The sequence below is a fragment of the Balaenoptera physalus genome, assembly GCF_965194825.1.
Source record: "Balaenoptera physalus genome assembly, chromosome: 7".
NCBI classification, from domain to species: domain Eukaryota; kingdom Metazoa; phylum Chordata; class Mammalia; order Artiodactyla; family Balaenopteridae; genus Balaenoptera; species Balaenoptera physalus.
Window position 1 is genome coordinate 2,847,985 of NC_138886.1, and position 18,849 is coordinate 2,866,833.

The following is an 18,849-nucleotide window of genomic DNA, read 5'->3' on the forward strand; positions in this document are numbered from 1 at the left end:
CAGGAGCCCTCCCCTGTGTCTGGCTCCCCTCTGCCTCTTTCTGCCCCGGAGTCCATCCTCACCTGGGGAAGTGCAGGCCCAGGTCCCAGGCTCTGTGCTGTGGGTCCCCAGGGTCAGTGTGAGCAGTGCCTGGTGGGCTGGGCATCTGAGCTCCCCAGCTGGGCCAGGCGGTCAGTCTGACTTGTAGGGGGCAGGGAGCCCTAGGAACTGAAAGGCAGATGATGAAGACCAGCCGGACCCTCATCCGGGGTCAGGAAGATGTCGGGCACCTCCCCCCACCCCGCCCCAGTCTCAGTTTCCTGATCTGCCCTCGGGAGGCTGGGAAGGTGAACGGTGCTCATGGCTCAGCCAGCCTTGGGAATCACTGCTTGTCAGTTTTGGTTAATCTTTGCTTGTTTGGGCTTCACCTCTTGGGTGGGGTGGGAAGGGAGAGGCACAGGCCCAGAGTTCGGGGGCCAGCAGAGCCCGAGAGGAGGGATGGGATGGCGGCTACCTGCAGAGAGGTTTGCAAAGTGTCCTCTGTGCCCAGGGCTGAGTGCTGCAAGGTCTGGGAGGCCCGGACCCTGCCTCCCCTGAGGGTGGGGGAAGTACCGGCCTCTGCCCTCGCTCTCTTCTCCAGCCTGAAGGGCGGTGGGTCCTTGCAACACTGCGGAGGCAGGTAGAGACCTGGCCCGTTGTGCAACCTGCAGCTGTGCGGGGAATTCCTCCCAGGGCCCTGGCTCTGCCCTGCCCTGGAGTCTGCATTTTTTGGAAAGCTATGTGGCTCCCTGGTCCCAGGGGAGCAGAGCCTGTGAGGGTGTCAGCCTGAGGGTATCAGATAAGGGTGTCAGCCTAAGGGTGTCAGATAAGCCCTTGGGGGGGGGTTTGACCACAGCCGGGTTTGGGGGGACGAGGTCTGGGATGGCTGCTGGACCTGGATGCCTCTGAAGAGAGGCAGTGTTGTGTGTCCCCACGGGGAGCCAGAGCGGGGCCCACCAGAGCTCTCCCAGGCCAGGCCTCCTTTTCCTGGTGACCGGGGATGCATGAACCCTGCTGGCCTTTGCTCCTTCCCTGCCACCCCAGGCGGGCTGGGACGGGCTGGGGGCCTTCTCGGGAGGCCCACCCACCTTCGCCCAGCTTCCCTGCCCCAACCCTGTGGGGCTGGGTAGGCTGGTCCCGAGTGGGCGGCGCAGCGTCAGGCTTTTGGGGGGGCCCCCACTGGGGAGCAGGGGGCCCGTGGGCAAATTACTCAAGCACTCCGAGCCTTGGTTTCTTCATCACTGAAATGGGGAGAATAAAGCGCTGCCTCGCTGGGTCTCTGTAGGGTGGGTGGGAACGGTCTGGCTCACGCTGGGAGGATGGAGCATGTGGCGGCGGGGTCTGGGGTCCCCGGGCCTGGCCTCGGGCTGGGCTCACCATCTGGGCGTGAGAAAAGATCCTTGGCGGGTGGGCGGGCCACGGGGCGCGAGGGTCCCCATGGCGGGCTCCTCTTCAAGCCCGCCCCCCAGCCCTGCTGATGAGGGAGGGGACCCTGTGCACAGAGGAGGCTGGGGGGAGTGGGGCCCTCCCCGCCCCCAAGTGATGGCCCTGTGTGCCGGGCTCAGGGGGTGATCCTGTTCGTGGCTCTTGGACCAGACACTGCTGGGCTTCAGACGGGGAAGGTGGGCTTTCTCATCAGGGTCCTGCTGAGGCGAGGGTCACAGCTTGGCCGGCGGCACGTGTGCCCGCACGGCCGGGAAAGGCCTCCCCTTGCCTGGGGTCTGCTCAGCCCCGACCCTGATAGAGGGTGTCTCCCGGGGCCCCCCTCACCTGCCTCCTTCCCCACCCAGCAGCCTCAGGGCCCGAGCCGGGCTGGGGAGCAGAAACGAGACACAAAGCAAAGCAAAAATCCGCCCCCAGTCCCCCCAACCTGCAACTCCGCCTGCTTATCTGTGGCCCTGCGGCCTGTTGCAATCACTCGCTGGGGGCTGGGTTGCATAATGCGATGGAGCAGATAGTCGCCCGGCGCTGGGTCGTCCGGGGCAGCTGGACGGGTTTGGATCTGGCCCCCGGTGGAGGGCCTGCTCCCCGGGAGGAGAAACCAGCCAGGGTCGGCTGCTGCAGGGCGTGCCTGCACCCTCCTCCCTGCTCCCCCGGCCCCGTCCTGGGGAAAAGCGGGCTCTGCGGGGCCGGGGAGAGGCCTGCACGGAGCTGGGTCTCGCCTCAGCCCCTGTCCTGCAGCTGCGTGACGTCAGGCCCTTCCCGGCCTCGGTTTCCTCCTGGGCCCCGGGGGTGGGATTGGAGGAGGGTGTCTGTCCACAGGAGTTGTGCCAGGCCCGGGACGGCTGGGTCAAGGGGAGGGTGGGAGCTGCTGAGGCCCTGGTGACCCCACGCCCGCCAGGCCCCCTGAGGCCCGGGGATGCAGTGGTGGACACGGTCCTGAGCGGCGTTTAGGGAGGGAATGCTCTACCCAAGCAGAAGTCGGGTATTCTGTTAGTCAGAACCTCCCAGGACACGGACCTGTTTCAGAAATAAGGAGGGCCACCCTCAGGGCGGAGCCCACGTTCCTAGAAAAGGGGGTGTAAATCGTGGTTTCTCCATAAGTTGACCAGTTTGGCCCTGGCAGCCTGTGACCTGGCTTACCAGAGGATGAGACCGTGGCGGCAGGTTGTGGCAGCCCCGAGGGCAGCGGGGAGAAGTGACGGCTGAGGAGGAGGCCGGGGGCAGCTGCAGTTACCCACGGTGCCCCGGGAACACGGGAAGGCGGGCCGGAGGACGGGCCGTGTGTGGCCTGGGGATCCTTCGGGACGCATGGCGGGAGTGAGGTGCGACCCCTGCGTGTGTTTTCGCGGACAGACCCTGGTCGCCTGCCCACCCGAGGGTTGTGTCCTTCAGAGGGGTCCCCGTGGGAGGCTGTGTGTCACTTCTAAGAGGGCTGCCGCTGCCACCCTGCCCCTGACCAAGGAAGGAGCCAACAGTAACTGCTTTCCCAGGTCAGAGCCCAGACCGCCAAGTGCTGCCCAGCCCAGGCTGGATGTCCTCACCTGGTGAGTGTCCTGGCCTGATGAGCTGTGAGCTGGGCAGGAGGCCACTTCCAGGCAGGAGGGAGGCGAGGGCTCAGGGTCTAGTTGGGGCGACGGGCAGGATGTGGGCAGCTGCAGTCCAGGGTGAAAGGGCCTCCGTCAACCTGGGCTGGGGTGGAGCTTGGGGGAAGGCTTCCTGGAAGAGGCAACAACCTGCAGGTCTAGATAAGGGAACAGATGGGGGAACAGCATTTGCAAAGGCCCAGAGGTGAAAGGGGAGTTCTGGGTTCTTGCGGGGAGGTCAAGGCCTGAGCCTGGGCTGGTCCCAGAGGGCCTGTGCCGGGTCTGGACTTGAGCCTGTGGGAGCCCTGGACGTGTTGTATGCGGGAGCTAACAAGGTCCAGTTCCAGAGAATTCTCCAGGAATCTGGGATTCCAGGCTTCTGTTTGGTGCTGTTTCAGTAGAGCAGCGCTGCCCCCCGGCTCTCCCTCCCCTGCCTCTCCCTGCCCTTGTCGTCAGCAGGATGGGGCAGGACCGCTCAGCCCTGCCCGACACAAGCTGCTCTGGGGCAGGCCTGGGCCAGGGCTGGGGTCTCTGCGAGGCGGTGGTGGCAGCCTTGGGAATGCCGGCAGGTCTGAGCCTGGCCTGTGTGTGAAAGCGTGCTGTGCATGAGGGCAGAAGGCCAGGAGCCCCGCAGTTCACAATTCACTGCTGCGGGCTCAGGGAGGGAAGGGGGGGGGGTGTGTGTGTCCCAGCATCCCCTAGAGCTTAGAAAAGCGGAAGGAAAGAAGGGGTGCAGGGGAGCCTTGTGGGCCAAGCTGGAATCGCCGAGAGGCTCACACCCCACGTGGGGGGGATTTTCATTAAGCCTTGTGTCACCTCCCCCTTTCCAAGGCAGAGGGGCCCGTTCAGTTCAGGGAGCGTTTGAGCACCTCCTGGTGCAGGAGAAGTTTGGGGTGAGGCCCAGGAGGAAACAGGGTCTGCAGCAGAGAGTGGGGGGCCTTGGTGGGGGTGGGTCTCCCAGGCCATCCGTAGGGACAGGCGAGGAGGGTGAGGTGTTCCTTTTGGGCCAGGGCTGGGGGTCCCCCGCCCCATCTAAATGAAGGTGCCTAAGAATCGGATTTGAAAGCCACCAGTCTCAGTGAACATCTGGGGAAACTGAGGCCCAGCGACGGTTGCCCGAGGCCACGCAGAGCCTGGGAAGGCTGCAGGGCCCAGGCGGCTTTGATGGGGCTCCCTTGTCGGGGCTGCCCTGGGGCCTCTCGTGTTTTGGAGGGCACCTCTGCTCATTATTCGCCAGTAACCAGCTAATTAGTCATGCAGGGGGTGCCTGCTGCCCCAGGCTGCCCCTCCCCGGGCACTTTTTTCTTCTGGCTTCACTCCCTTTCCTCCTCATCCCTCTTCACTCTCTGGCGCTCCTGCCCGGCGGCGCGTCGCCAGCTCCCAGCCCCCAATCCGCCCAGCCCCCAGCCCCCCAGCTCCGTGGAAAATGAATTCCATAAATCGTCGTCCTCATTCTCCTCTGGGCTCTGCGCCCTCTCAGGGGACACTGTGTATGCCTTTGTCTGGAGGGTGCCGGGCTGGGGAGGGTGGGACCCCAGGGGAGGAGGCTGGCCCCCCACCCTCTCTCCGTGGGCCTGGGCTTGATTTTTCCCGAAGATTGGTTAAGAAGGACCCATCACTCACTCTGCTGAATAAGTAATAAAAAACCCAGTAATCGTTTGTGGCCTGAATCCCAGGAGAGGGCAGGTACATGTGGCTCTGGGGTGGGAACCAGCCGCAGTGGAGCCCTGGCGGGGGCAGGTGACAGGCGGCCCCTCCCGTGTCCACCCCCCGCTCTCCCCAAACACACAGCCATGGTTTGGGAGGTCCTGTGACAGCCCTTGGTGCCCCGGCCCGCCTCCTGGCCACTTCCCTCATGGGCTGCTTCAGGCCATCTGTCTATCTGGGCAGGGCAGCCCCGGGGGCTCTGGTGGGCCTGGCCTGTGAAGGGAAGGGGCTCACGCACTGAGGCTCCTTGTCGCCCCACCAAGGGCAGGCAGAAGGGTCTGGGGCCTCCCGGGGTCCCGGGCTGGAGAGGGGGCGAGCAGCCAGGCAAGGCGGTTGAGCTGGGGTGGGACTGGCGGTGCTGAGTGCCGCGTCCGGTCCTTCAGCCGTGATCCGGGCTGGTTTTGTCACGGCCACTTAACCCCCCAGGAGGCAGAGGTGGCAGGAGCCCCCAGGCTCTTACCTAAAGCCCCTGCTCTCACTGTCTGGCTGGGGGTCGGGGTGGGGGGGTGGTCCCAGGGTCCCCGGGTCCCCGGGCCCGGGCTGGGAGCCGCGCGCTGCTCTCGGGGGCCTTGCCCAGGCTGCAGGGTGAGGGGTCGGCGTCTGGCCGCTGCCTGAGCCGGTGACAGGCTGCAGATTCCCGTGTGGTCGGGGCTAGGGCCGAGCTGGCAGGAAGCAGCTGTTCCTTCCCCGCTCCCACCCCCGCTGGTCACGGGATCGCGCTGTGACAGTGCGGCCGGGTGTGCCCTGTGGCCTTGCAGAAGTGCCGGGTTCGAGCTCGCATCCCTGAGCCCGCTTCCTCGTCTGGAGGACAGGCGGTGGGGACGACGTGGGTGCCGCGCCCTGCCAGCACCCCTCGTCCAGACGCTGCTTCCAAGCCTGTTGAAAGGTCTTTGGCAGCAGAGGGGCCCCCGCTTCGGTCCCAGGGCCTGACTTGTCCGGGGGCAACCCGGGATCCAGGACCACCCAGGGAGGAGTTCTGGCCAGGACCTCCTGGAGGGAGTAGCCCCATCCAAGGCCTGGGGTCCCTGGGAGTGGGGCTGCCCCCGGGCCGGGCCGAGACCTGGGACTTCGCCTGGGGGATGGTGGACGCGGGGGGCCGAGGCGGGGGCAGGCTGGGCGGGCGCTGAACGGGGCTGTCGGGCAGGCTGGGTGAAGGGGTCCTGGGCTGGGACCGGGGCCCATCCCCCGGGGCTGTGAGAGCCCCAGCTGAGCCCCATCTTTGCTCTGGTCTGGGGTCTGGGAGCCGCCTCCGGGGGGGTCTGGGAAGCCAGGAGGCCTGGCAGGGTTTGTGAGGTGCCTCCCGCCAGGGTAGCCCCCGCGGTGCCTGGCTCGGCCCCCTGGTCCCTCTGAGCCTGGTGTGGGCATCGCCTCCTCTCTGGGCTCCGCTCGGATTTTATCTGATGGGAGCGAGCAGCCTTTCGGGGTCAGACTTGACTTTGCCATACGTCCTGGCATTTGACTCATCAGAGTAATGCGGTGACCATTCTGCTAATTTGTTCATCAACTAATTAACTCTGGAGCTTTCTCTGGGCCCGGCACCTGGTCTCAGAGCCAGAAGGAAACTTGGAGAGCTCACGTCACAGGTGGGGAAACCGAGGCCTCCCTCGCGGCAGGGCGGCTGTCCCCACGCTGGCCCTGACGCCGTCTGGGCCTGTGACCCACTGTGCGGAGCGGCCCGTTTCAGGACCTGCCCAGCTGTCACGGCGCGTCGGGCCCCGTCGTCCCTCCTCGCGTCACCCCCTGCTACCCCCCTCCCCGACCCCGTCCCCGTCCCTCTCGCTCTTTCCAGCCCGAGTCCATCCAGGCGGGGCTGGGACAGCTGTGGCCAGAAGGTGGAGGTGACAGAGGTGCAGGCGACGTGCCCCAGCTCTGGCCCCCTCCCAGCCCTGAGCTCGCCCCTGGCCGGCACTGCCTCTCCCGGACGTTGTCCCACTGCCCGAGGGGGTCAGGAGGGATGTGGCTCCGGAAAGTGGCCGTGCTTGTCCCTGCTGCTCGTGGCAGTCCCCGCTCGTGCCTCAGCGTCCCCATCGCCCCTGGGCTATCGCCCACTTCGGCCCCGCGTGTTCCTTGCCTGACCTGCCCCCCGTGGCTCCGGATCGTCTCGTGTATGGGGGCCAGGGGTCTGTGCGGGGCCGGGGCATCTCCCGGACCCCTCGCCCCCGCTGTGGTCCCCGTGGACGCTCTCGCAGCGCCACGTCTCTCCCTCCTGCCACAGGCAGCGTGTTTTGGTGGCTGGTCCAGGGTCTCCCCCAGCCCTGCCCGGCTGAGCTTCCAGAGGGCGGGAGTGGAGCTGGCCGTGTCCCCACTGTGCACCCAGCACCCGGCACAGCGCTTGCGGCCGCGGGTGCGCTGAGCGAATAAATGGTGGCATTCGAGGTCGCAGAGCCGCCTCCCAGAGATGGGTTGCCTTCTCTCCCTGGGGCGGGGGGCCCTGGGGCCACGTGAGCAGGAGAGACCGGAGGTCCCCAGGGGTGAGCCTCAGGGTCTGTGTTGAGCCACTCGTCTCTCGTGGCAGCTCCTGGCCGGGGTGGACGCCCTTGATGGTGGCCAAGCCTGGCTGGCAGGGCTCCAAGCGGGAGTTGCGGAGGGGTCTTCTCCTCCGCCAGAAGCCCTGCCTCCCCGCCCCCCGGCCCCGCCTGAGCCTGGCTCCCACACCACGCTTCTCGGGCCCGAGGCGCCCACCGTCCCAGCCATCCCATCCCTCCCCAGCTCCCAGCCCCGGTCTGGGTGAACGCTTGCTGTCCTTAGTCAGAGGAGGACGGAGATGACCGCAGAGCTGGCGCCCCTCCTCCCACCCCCTTCCTTTGACAGGTCCGGGACGGTATGGTCACCCTCCCGGGGCTGCTGGGCGCTCATTTCCTGCAGGGCTCTGTCTGCGGTGGGGAGCCTTCCGGGGGTCTTTGTGTCCTGCGATGGGTGTACTGTGAGTGATGAGTGGGCAACAGGACCTCCCTGCTCCCTGTCCCCGCACAGCCTGGTGGCAGCAGGGCCGGCCTCAGAGGCGGCGTCCCCTCCCCTGGGCCCAGGAGGCACCGGCCTTGTCCGCCCACCCGCTTCCGTGCCGGAGGGGAGAGGTGGAAGGGGTCCGTTTAGAGGATCAGCTGATGTCACGGCTCGCTGGTTTCCCATCTAAGCGCCCAGCCCCAATGGGCCAGGGGTGGGGCCCTGCTGGCGGGCTCCTTGCCCCTCACCCTGCAGGGGCGCCTGTCTCCGCAGTTTCTGTGACTTGCTGGCAGCGTTTCTAGGCAGGCGCCGACGGCGCACGTGGGCAGAGAGGGTCGTGTGGAGGGGCCGCGGCGAGCACACCTCCAGGATCCCGCGTCCTGGGCCGTGCCAGGTACTAAGTGCACGGTCACGCTCGGCTGGCACGGCAGCAGCCGGCGTCCGCCTGAGCACGGCCCTCGGAGGACGGCCCCACGCTGCCCCTTCCTGACGGTGAAAGCACCGGGTTCTGGGGGGCCGCTGGGCCTCCCCGCGCCGGGGGAAGCGCCCACCTTCCAGCAGGTGCGTGGGAGGGGCAGGGCGCCGGCTTTTGGGCAGACGCAGGTGGCGTGAGTTTTGGGTAAACATAGTCGCGCCCTTTGCGGAAACCTTGGGCGGTAACGTTTTGTCACCTCCACTTGCTTTAGCAGTTTGGTGGGGAAGAGCCTTTTCTAAGAACTTCACAGCCAGAGAAAAGAATGGCAACCCCCCCGAAAGAAGGCAGTCTGTGCTATGGGCGTGGTTGCTGGGGCGCACCCCTCCCGGACGGGTCTTCTCCCCGCCCCCCTCCTCCTCCAGCCTGCTTTTCTAGGTTCTTCCACCGGCGGGATGTCATGGACCTTTCTCTCTAAATCTTGAGCTGAGCTGAGTTTCCGAGGTCCCCGGTGTCTTGCCCAGACCTTCCAGACCAGGGTGCAGAAGCCGTGAGGTGGGAACCCGTGTCTCCCGGCAGGGCAGGAGGTCCACGAGCTGGGATGTGGGCTCTGGGCCCTGGTTTGCGGCCTTGGCTTTTGAACATTACCTGAGGATCTCCAGGTCCTTTCTCCCTTCCGCCCCCTCCCCTCTCAGATGAGGAAACTGAGGCTGGAGAGGGTTGTGCCCGTCCAGGGTCACCCCGTGGGGGGCGGGCAGTCCCGCAGCATCTGGGGGGCGTGTCTCGTGGTAAAGGCTGTGAGATTTTGGACGGGCAGCATAGCCAGGGTCCGGGTGCTGGAAGGGAGGAGGTGGGCAAGCTGACAGCTCCTGGTGGGGGGGGGGGGGCGGGGGCGCGGCCAGGGGCTGCTGATGATCGTGGCTGGCTGCACGTGGGCCTCGGGAAAGCCCCCCACCCCGTGTGCCATCTCTCAGGGTCCTCTCGGGGACCGCTGCTTTAAAGACAAAGAGATGGAGACTCAGGGTCACAGCCACTGGCCTGCTGGTGCCCGGCCGAAACCCCTCTGCCCCACCAGCTGTCTCCCCGGGGGGCAGCGGTGCCTGGGCGGGTGACCAAGGAGGCATCTGGGTCCTGGCCCTGGGCGCGCTTGGAGTGTGGGCCGACCCTGCCCCTGCGAATGGGGTTTGGCAGGCGTGTCTGCCCCTGAGAAACGCAGCTGCACCCGGTTCCGGTGTGAGACTGGGCGTTTTTGGCCTCTCTGTGGGTCTCACGCTGGCCTTGGTGCGGATGGCAGGCCCAGGTGCTGTGTGCGGCCAGGCCCCCTGCTCTTCCTTGCCGGGGGTGCTGGGGGCCCCGTGGCTTGTGCTGTGTGTGGGGACCGGGGCCCAGCTGTCCCTCGGTGGGCCTGGGATGGACCGGTTTTACATCTGACCTTGGTGGCTGCCCTGGTGGGGTGGCTCCGAGGAGCTGGGCGGACTTGGGGAGGGGCGGTTGGCATGCTCCATGGATGGAAGGGAAGGTGCTTTGGGCAGAACTCACCCCTCCATTCACAAGTCCCCCCACCCCGCCGTTCATTCATCTTGCCTGGGTCAGGCCCGACTTGGGGCACGGGTCCCATGCTGGGGGGCTTGGCTGGTGGGGGGAGGCACACACAGACGCTCAGCATTGATGAAGCTGGGCCCTCCGTGTGAGCCCGTAGGTAGCCCAGAGGTGATGGGTCGGGGGTCAGGGGTCAGGTGAGTTACTTCTGGGAGCATGGCTCTCTCTTGGCCTGAGCCTTAAGACTGTAGGATTTTGTCTGGCGCCTGCTTCTTGCACCCCTTCCTTTCTGGGGGGTGGGGTTGACACTTGGTCAGCATCTCTCAGGCCAGGCCTTGGGGGCCGTGCTGCGCCCGGTCGCACAGGGAGACTGAGGCTGGGAGACGCCAGGCCCCGGCGGGAAGGCGGCCAGGGAGGGACTGCGGTCCTGGGGGCGATTCTCCGGCGTTGGCGCTGCCTGGGTGGTCCCCTGCGCGTGCCCCGCACGCATGGGGGGGGGGGCGAGGGCCTTCCTCTCCTCTGCATGGCTCGCCGCCCCTCCGGGTCCCAGGGCCTTGGCACGGGCTCAGGAATCCACATGATCTCCAGCCGTCTCCAGCTTCCTCAGCAGGGCGCAGGGCAGGGCTGCTCCTGTGCTCCCCCGGCCCCTCTGGAACTCGCTACCTCTGGTGTCAGTGACAGAGCGCCCGGCGGCGGCGGGCTCCTAGGGCCGAGGGCGCGGCCCCCTCCTCCCTGGCACCAGCTGCCCCGGCCCTGAGCACCCTCGGGCAGCGTGAGGCCGGCCTGGGGCCAGCGCAGCAGGGCTTGGCGTGGGAGGGTGGGGATCAAGCGTCCCCCACCAGTGGGCTTGGGCCTCGTCCCAAGCCGGGCCAGCCTGGCCTGGTCTTCTTGCTTCCAGAAGCTGCACCTGGAGATAACAGTGTTGGGGTCTGAAGGGCCGGGAGGCGCCGTCCACGGACACATGGGGAACTGAGGCCCGGAGCGGAGGATCCCTTGCCCGAGGCCATGCAGCGCCCTGGGACCAAGGCCTGCCCCCTGCCTCCATGCCTTTGGAGGGGGTGGCTGGGTGGTGGTCTCGGGCCTCTGTGGCGGGGGGCACAGAGCAGTAAAGGAGCTAGCTGCTCGTAGACGGGATGTGAACTTTTGCCAAGCTGTCGGGCTGCCAGGGAGGGCGTGGTGGGCTTCTCTTGGCTGGCCTTTGAGGTGTGCCCTGGACTTTGAGTTTGCCTGGAGTGCAGTCTCCCGGGCCTCGACTTGCCCAGCTGTGCAGTGGGCCCATGGGAGCCCATGCGCCCACTGAGGGGCAGAGACGGCCTTAGCGCCCGCAGCGCCCGTGCTGCCTTGCGGCAACCTGTTTGCACCTCTGGTTCTGGCGTCACCCAGGAACCCGGCTCTGGCAGCCACGCTGGTTCCCGGGCCCTGGCTCAGCCAGCGCTTTTTGCTGATCATGCAGGAACTGCTAATTAAGCTAAATCGTTCCCAGAGCTCCCTGACATCAGTCCACGGGATCGGCCCTGCCGGAGATCCTCGCTGATAAGACACTCCCTGCCGGCTTGTTGTAATTTGTTATTAAACAGCCCTGCTCGTTCACCCTGTGGAGGTGCCAGTGTGAGCGCTGGGCTCCAGGCCCGGGCTGCCCGAGCTCAGCTGCAGCGGGTGTAGGCCTGGGTCTTCTCCGTCTCCTGGGACTCTTTCCACCGTCTGAGGGGCAGCGGCAGGAGTTTCCTCGGCTTGAGTCCCAGGGTCCGGGGGTGGAGGAGGCCCAGGCCCTCAGCCTGGGGAGCGCCAGCCCGTTTCTCACCTGGTTCCCACTCCTTCAGTTACGGAGGCTGCTTTCCCCCCTTGTCACTTGCAAAAGATATGGGGGTGGGGGGTGGAGGTGGAGGAGAGGCCTTAAGCTGAGACCTCTCGCTGGGCCCTGTCCCCAGGCGCCCCTGTCCCTGCAGAGGCCTCCTCCCGGTGAAGGAGGACACGCCGGTATGTGGGCCTGTCCAGTCCGGGCTCCCAGTGCCCGGTGCCCCCACCGGCTCAGCAGACGGTCGGTCGGGGGCTGGACAGAGGCGTGACCAGGCTCCCAGGAGGAGGCGAGGCCCCTTCCAGGAAGATGGGAGCAGCTCTCACTCCGGCCATCCCAGGGCTCTGGTGAGTTCGGCCCCGAGGGCCTGGGGCTTCCCTCCCGGGGCCAGACGGCCCCTGCCTCGGGGACCTCCCGGTACTTGGATGGCGTAGACGTGCACCCTGCAGGGTGAGGGGCCGGGCAGCGGAAGGTTCGGAGCGCTGGCTGTCTTTTTGAGTGAAATCGGGCTCCGTTCCGTGGGCGGTGCACACGCGTGTGTGTGGGTGTGAGGGACCAGGGCCTCTGGGGTCCTGTCGCCCTGTCCCTGCGAGGTCCCCACACCCCCAGCCCAGCCCAGGGTCTCCTCCCCCCTCGGGTGCTGACCGGGTTTGGGAGTTACGGGCCTGGCTCTGTGGTCCAGCCTGGGGCGGCTGGGTCCCTCTCGGCCAAGTGACCTCGGGAAGTCCTTTTCCCTCTCCGGCCAGGCGGGCACCATCGCACAGCTGCCCTGCCGTCTCCTGCAGCCTTGCGGTTCAGAGGTGGAAAAGGAGGTGCGGGCCCGGGGCGAGGCCCCCTCCTCCCAGCACGAGGCCCATTTAACCTGAGACCTTACACCTCTTGTTTACGCACAGTCACGCACGTACACATGTATGTGCATAGACACGTGTCTCCGCGTGCGGCGAGCACGGTGTTCAAGGCGCTGCGTCCCACCGTGGATAACACGCTTCTCTTCCCTCTCTGGCTTCCAGACCCTGCTGGGTCTGAAGACCCAGCGGGGTGCTGGGCTGGGGCTCCCGGGCACCTGGGGAGGGGATCCTGCTGCCTGACATGCTGGGATGCAGCCAGGTGTGGCCCCTGGTCTCCTGGTGTGGGGACAGGGAGGGCAGCCACTTGTCTGTCCCCATCGGGGGCGTCTCCGGAGGCTTCAGAGGGCATGTGGGGTGACGTCTGTCCACGGTGGGCCCTGGGGGAGCCTGAGTTTTGATGACCTCGGGCCTGAGTTTGAACCCTGGCAGACCGCTCTCTCCCCGGCCGGAGTCCCCTCTGTCTGGCGGTTCCCGCTGCCGGGAGCGCTGGGCCCCCTCCCTCGTGGCCTGCTCCCCCCGGCCTTGCCCTGCCACTGTGTCCAGACCGGGTGACCCCACCTGGTGCCTCCTAATTACCTTCCTTATTTCTGTGCCGGTTCGCACTCCATCCCCCTGTGGGTTCTCTGCTGCGTGCCCAGGTCTAGAACAGCACCTGGTGTGCAGAAGGCACCTGGTCCCCACCTGGTGAAGAGTGTACAGTCATTTGAAATTGTGTGTCTCTCTGGGTGCCACCAGCCGTGTCGAGCCTGTCGGGATTTCAGAGAGACCGTGGTGTGGTGGCCCCGTCATCCTTCCTGGTAACCCCTGAGCTGTCTCTGAGAGCCAGCTGGGCATTGTGCTGGCCACTGGCAGGGGGCACCCGGGTAGGAGTGTTGGGCGCGTGGAGGCCCAGGTGTGGCAAGTCTGCAGGTTGGGAAGGGCTGGCCCCGGCAGGACCTGGTGGGCGGTGTGCTCAGTGGAGCTCTGACCACGGCAGGGCCCCTCGTCCTAAGAGAGGATGCTGCCGGGGGCGGGGGTGCTGCCAGGCTGGGTGGCTGGGTGAGGGGTGCAGTCACTGTGGGAGGTGGCGGTCACTGCAGCGTCCCCTCCACTGACTGGTCCTGGATGTCTCCCGGGGGCCGGGGGCCAGGCCGTGTCAGGCCTGAACGGCAGGCGGCTGTGCCGGGAACCTCAGCCCCCCGGGCTGAAGATGGGGTGGGGGAGGGCGGCTGGCGCTGGGGGCCCTGGTCCGGCTCCGGGGGTCAGCGGCTGGAGGGACCCTGGGCACGCCCCCTCCCTCCCAGGGACGCACGGCAGAGGGCACGCGGAGAGGGATTTACCTCCACGGTTGACCCCGTCGCAACTCAGACTCAGACCCCCACCCCAGCTAAAACCCTCCCCTCCTCCTGGCCCAGTGCGGGCAGCCCGGTGTGGCGCCAGAGCCGGGTCCCCGCTGCCCCCGCTCCTCCAGGTGTGGCCTTGGGCAAGTCCCTCTCCCTGACTGGGCCTCAGTTTCTTTCTGTGGGTGGGGCTCAACGGGACCATTTTGGGGGAGCAGGGGTGCCCTTGAGTGGCAGCTGCCATCCCAGGCCCCTCTTGTTTTTGCTTAAAATTCAGCCAAGCGATGTAGGCCGCGTGCAGGCCCTGGGCTCGGCTGGACCCGTGTGCTGACCGTGAGGCCTGGGTGGGCCGGGCTGAGCCTTCCCTGACTCGGCTGTGCCTCCCGGGGCTGGTGCGGAGTGGCCCCGGGGTGCTCTCTCTTTCTAGAACGTGATCTCCCCGAGCTTGGCCCCTGGTGGGTCCGCTGAGCGCTGGGCCAACTCAGGGCCACGGGAGGCTTGGGGCAGAGCAGGCCTGCAGTGGCCTGTGGTGGCCTGGGGCCGGCCTCTGCACCTTCGAAACGACCCAGCCTGTCTGTGCGCCCCTGAGGACGAGGGCCGCATCTGGGTCGGGCCAGGCAGGCGGACGAGAGGGCCATGGCCCTCCCCGGGCGCCGCTGTGTGTCGAAACTGGTCGCTGACGCGGCCGCGGTGTTGAAATAAGTGCCTGTGCGTTTCCCAACATCCTGCCAGCTGTCACAGGACCGCGTGTCAGGAGCCTGGGTGCCAGGCCTGGCTGGGGCCTCCCTCTTGGGGTGCCCAGTTCCCCGTTTTCTCCCCGGGGAAACGAGGAGAGACCGCCCCTCCCCTACCGCCACCTGGGCGGGGCAGAGGTCGTGACATCAGGGCAGGGTGGCATTACCCTGGGCCCACGTAATCCTTGTGACCTGCCCATTTTACGGAAGTCAGGTGGCTTTGGCGTGGAGGGCAGGATTTGAACCCAGGCCTCGGATTCTGTGCCGATGCTGCCTCCTGGGCAGGAGGGAGGGGAGGGGCGGAGAGAGGAGGAAGCGGGCCAGGATGTCCCACTGGCCGGGGGGGGACACATACCAGCCTGGTGGCAGAGGGCGGTGGCCAAGGGTCCTGGCTCCTGTGCCCTCCAACGGACAGCCCTGGACTGGGGGTGTGGGCCCTTTACTGAACGGCGCACCTTGGGGAGACGGTGGGAAGTGGGCCTGGGGCTGCCCTGTGCGTGGGCAGCCAGTGACCGTGGTGGCTGCAGATTCATTGATCATCCACTGTGCTCCAGGCCCTCGACTTCCGGGGCTCATGGAGCCCTGCCTGTAACCTCCTGGGGTGGGTGTTCTTATGCTCAGTGTTTAGAGAGGAAACTGGGTCTCAGAGAGGCCAAGTGGCCTGCTGGGGGCACACAGCAGTTGGCAGGGAACTGGTGTCTAGGCTGCCGGCCAGTGAAGGCCACGCTCTCTAGGATTCTGCTGGGTCAGGTTGGGAAGAGGTGGTGTAATGGAAAAGTCCACCCCCAGTGGCAGGTCCTGGCCCTGCCATTCTGAGCTGTGCAACCTCTCTGATCCCTGAGGGACCTCTGCCAGCTTGGGTGTGGAGCGGGTTGAGGGTTGGAATCTGGCTCTCTGGGTTAAGAGGAGGAGAAGAGGGGCTCAGGACCGTCTTCCCAGCACAGCGCTCCTGCAGACCCCAGCCAGGTCCCCTGCGGGGTGGGGCCTGGGGTTCTAGGAACCTGTGGCAGGCCTCACCCTGACTGTGGCGTCTGCCCGGCGCCCGTCAGCAGGGGAGGGGCCCTGGAGACTAGCCTCTTATGGATGAGGAAGTGGACGCTCCGAGAGGGTGAGGGGCTGGGCTTGGGCCACACAGCGAGGCAGCCGCTGAGCCAGGGGCCTGTGGACAGAGGGTGCGTCGGGAGACCCAGGCACTGGTAAGGTGGAAGTTTCAGTGGTCTGGTGGGGAGGACCACGCAGGTTCCAGCCAGTGACACTTAGCGCCTTCACTGGGGCTGGGAGTGACAGTAATGGGAAGAGCGGTGACCCCCGAGGTGGCTCTCGGTTACTGAGTACCTACTGTGTCCCAGGAACTGTGGTTGATGCCTGCCTGCTGTGCACCAGGCACTGTGCTCAGCTTACACCATTTATGTCCCGAAACAACCCTGTCCGGAGGCTTTATTAGCCCATTTTCCAGATGAGAATGTTGGCACCCAGAGAGGTGACATTGCTTACTGTGGTCCTTGGTCAGGAGGAGGTGGGGCTGGACTTGGCCCCCGGTCTCAGTGCCTCCGGTGCCAGGGGTCCCCTGCGTGAGTCTGCTGCCCTCCCTGGGCCTCTGGCTGGGGTGACTGTCCTCATGGGGTGGGCATGCATGCAGGTCTGTCCCATCCCCCAGCTGTGCACAGAGAGCCCAGGGCTTGGTTTGCAGGGATGTAGGAGTCTACTGTAGGTTATAGCTGGAGGGAGGCAAGTGGAGTCTCCGACAGGAAGGTAGAGTACCCTTCCTTCTGCTGCATCACTGACTGACTGGGCCCTTTGGGTTCCTGGAAAAGGCCTCTGGCTCTGGACTGGTTGTCCCTGGCAGGGCCCGGCCTTGACTACCTGCCTGTCCCCAGCACAGTGGGGGGCAGTGGGGGAGTAGGCGTCCCACTAGGGAGTGCTCCGTGATATGTGAAGGGAGCCGAAGCCGAGGGCACTGTCCCCTTTCAGAGGACAAGGATGCTTAGACCCAGCGGGGTTGGGTCAGATGCCCGTGGGCCCCCCCCCCCCAGCTGGGAGTTGTGCAGCCAGGACTCGAACCCAGCTCTGTGGGCTGTGGGACACCTGTGTTCACCACCTGTGGGGATGGGTGACAGGCCAGCCTCGTGGTCACTCGTTCACGTCCACTGTCTCCTGGCCGCTTGCTTCTTATGTGACGTCTCTTTGTAGAAGAGGAAATAGCGGCTCAGAGGCGTTGTTCAGCCTGCTTGGGGTTGCACAGCTTGTCAGCACCTTAGGGCCTCTTTGGAACTTGGTGCTTGCCACTGTCATTCTGGAGGCAGGAAGGTCTCCTGGGCGCCCAGGCCAACGATGGCCACGAGCGCCACCTCCCGCCCTCCTCCTCGCACCTTAGGGCCTCTTTGGAACTTGGTGCTTGCTCAGCTGGTTCTTAAGGACTGTGGTGAATCCTGCAGCCTGTATTGGCCCTTTCCCACATCTCATCCCCAGTCCATTTGTCCATTTGGTTTTTATTCAGTGCCTGCTGTGTGCCAGGCCCTAGGCCAGGCCCCAGGGATGCCTGGTGAACCAGTTGTGGCTCCCACCCTCGGAGCCCCCAGACCTTGGCAGCATCAGACAAGTGGGCTGGGGACAGCCTATGGTGTGGTGAGTGCCCTGTTGAGGGTATGCAGTAGAAGACACCCCTGCTCTGGCTGGGAGAATCAGGAGGGCTTCCTGGAGGAGGTGTTGTTTAAACGGGGTTGGAGTGAGCCAAGAGAGGTGTCGGGGGAGTTTCAGGCCCAGGGAACAGCATGTCCAAGCCTAGAGGTGAGAGCTGGTGTGCCTGGAAATGACTCGGTTCCCAAGCCTGGGGGTGGAGAGTGGGCAGGCTCAGATTGGGGAGGGCCAGGGGCTCCGAGGTCTGGCGAGGAGGAGGGCGGGAGGTGGCTCTCATGGCCTTCGTTGGCCTGGGAGCCCAGGAGACCTTCCTGCCTCCAGAATGACAGTGGCATCTGGCCACTCACCTGGCCCAGTCCTGGTCTGGGAGATGGGTGAGCTTCTTGGAGGGAGGCTGAGGGGTCTCCTGGTGGGCCTCGGCCCTTTCTAGAGCTCTGGGGTTGGGATGCTGAGGCAGGTTGGTCCTAGGCTGCTGGCAGAGGCTTCAGGCAGGCCCTGGCCCAGAGTCAACCCCAGTTCATCTCAGGGTTAGCCCGGCGACCACTCGGATGGGTTGGCATTAGAGCTCGGGCCCGAGTGATGCTGGTCAGCCGTCTCATCTTATACCCGAGAACACAGGTGGGGCGACGAGCAGGTGTGGGGCTGGGCAGGGGACCCCCAGCCCTCCTGGGGCGCCTTTCAGCCCACGTTGGGGGAACCTTTGAAGGGTTCTGGGGCGGGTGGGGTTCTGGAGGAAATCAAATCCGCGTTTGGCCTGGAGAGCGCTTTTGGTGGGAGAGTTTGTGCACGTGGCTGATGGGGGAAATGCTGAGATTCTGTAAAGCAATCTTTATCTCCCCCACACCGCCCACCAAAAGAGAAAACAAAACCCAAACACCCTGCAACGCTGTTACCAAAACCAAAGAAAGTCAAAACCAGCCATTGAGTCCCACCCACCCAAGGTTAGCCTGCTGGCTGCCTTTTCTCTCCGTGTGTAGACAGATAACGGCCCATCTTGGTGTTTATTATGCTTTAAATAAAAATGGAATACAGATTTTCAGTGTCTATAAAGCTGAGGTCTCCGGTGGCAAGCGAGACTCCCCCTTTCTTTTGGTGGAGGAAAAGGAGGCCTTTGGTGGGGGGTTAGGCCCTCCCATGGCCGGTGGAGGAGAGAACCGCTTCTTGGACACTCTGGACCCAGCACCCAGGGTCCTGTGCCAGCCACAGCCCCCCAACCCTCGAGCACTGCCGACTCCCCTGAGGGCATTGCCAGGTGGGGGATTCAGGGGCTTCTGGGCCCCCGGCAGGGCATGTGTGTGTGCACAAACCTTGACCCGCGTGTGTGCTCACGCCCGTCTGCGCTACCCGTCTCGGTGTCTCCATCCCCTGCGGGGTGGAGGATCCCGCCATCGCCCGCTGTCTGTCCCCCTGCTGGCCCGCTCTGCTCACCTCCCTCAGCCCCGCACCTTGTGCCCAGGCAGCTTTGGACCCCTGTCTCCCCTGCACTGACCCAGCTGGGTGGCCTTGGGCAGATTGAACTTTGTGTCTCCGAGCTTCACTTCTGCTTCTGTAAAAAGACAGTGATGCTTGTAGAATTTCTGAAAGAGCTGGACGAGCTACACATTCTGAAGTGCTCAGTGTGGGCTCCCGGGCACTGGGCATTCAGGGAACGCTGGCAGTGTCCCTGCCTGGCTGGCGTTTAGCAGTGGGCCTTGGGGCGCCAGACCGCTTGGGGGAGGGACCCGCCTGGCTCCTTGTACCTGAGACTCATTAGGGGTCTAGGCACTGAGGACCCAGCGGGGCCCTGGTGGGCTACGGGATTCGAGGGGGGCAGGGCACTGGGGTTTCTGGGCCCATGGAGGGCTGAAGCGGGTGGGTGCAGGATGCACGCC

At 65.6% G+C, this 18,849-nt stretch overlaps 1 protein-coding gene across 5 annotated transcripts in view; it reads left to right on the forward strand.

Annotated features, from left to right (window-relative positions):
• Window positions 1-18,849, forward strand: part of RXRA (retinoid X receptor alpha) — a 101,203-nt gene that overhangs the window by 29,300 nt on the left and 53,054 nt on the right. The window contains exon 1 of one of the 5 annotated variants that reach the window (XM_082470115.1): window positions 11,271-11,787. The exons of the other annotated variants lie outside the window; for them this stretch is intronic. The gene's annotated coding sequence lies outside the window, so the exon portion shown is untranslated. Of the gene's footprint in view, window positions 1-11,270; window positions 11,788-18,849 lie in introns of those variants that run through there. 5 annotated transcript variants of the gene reach the window in all.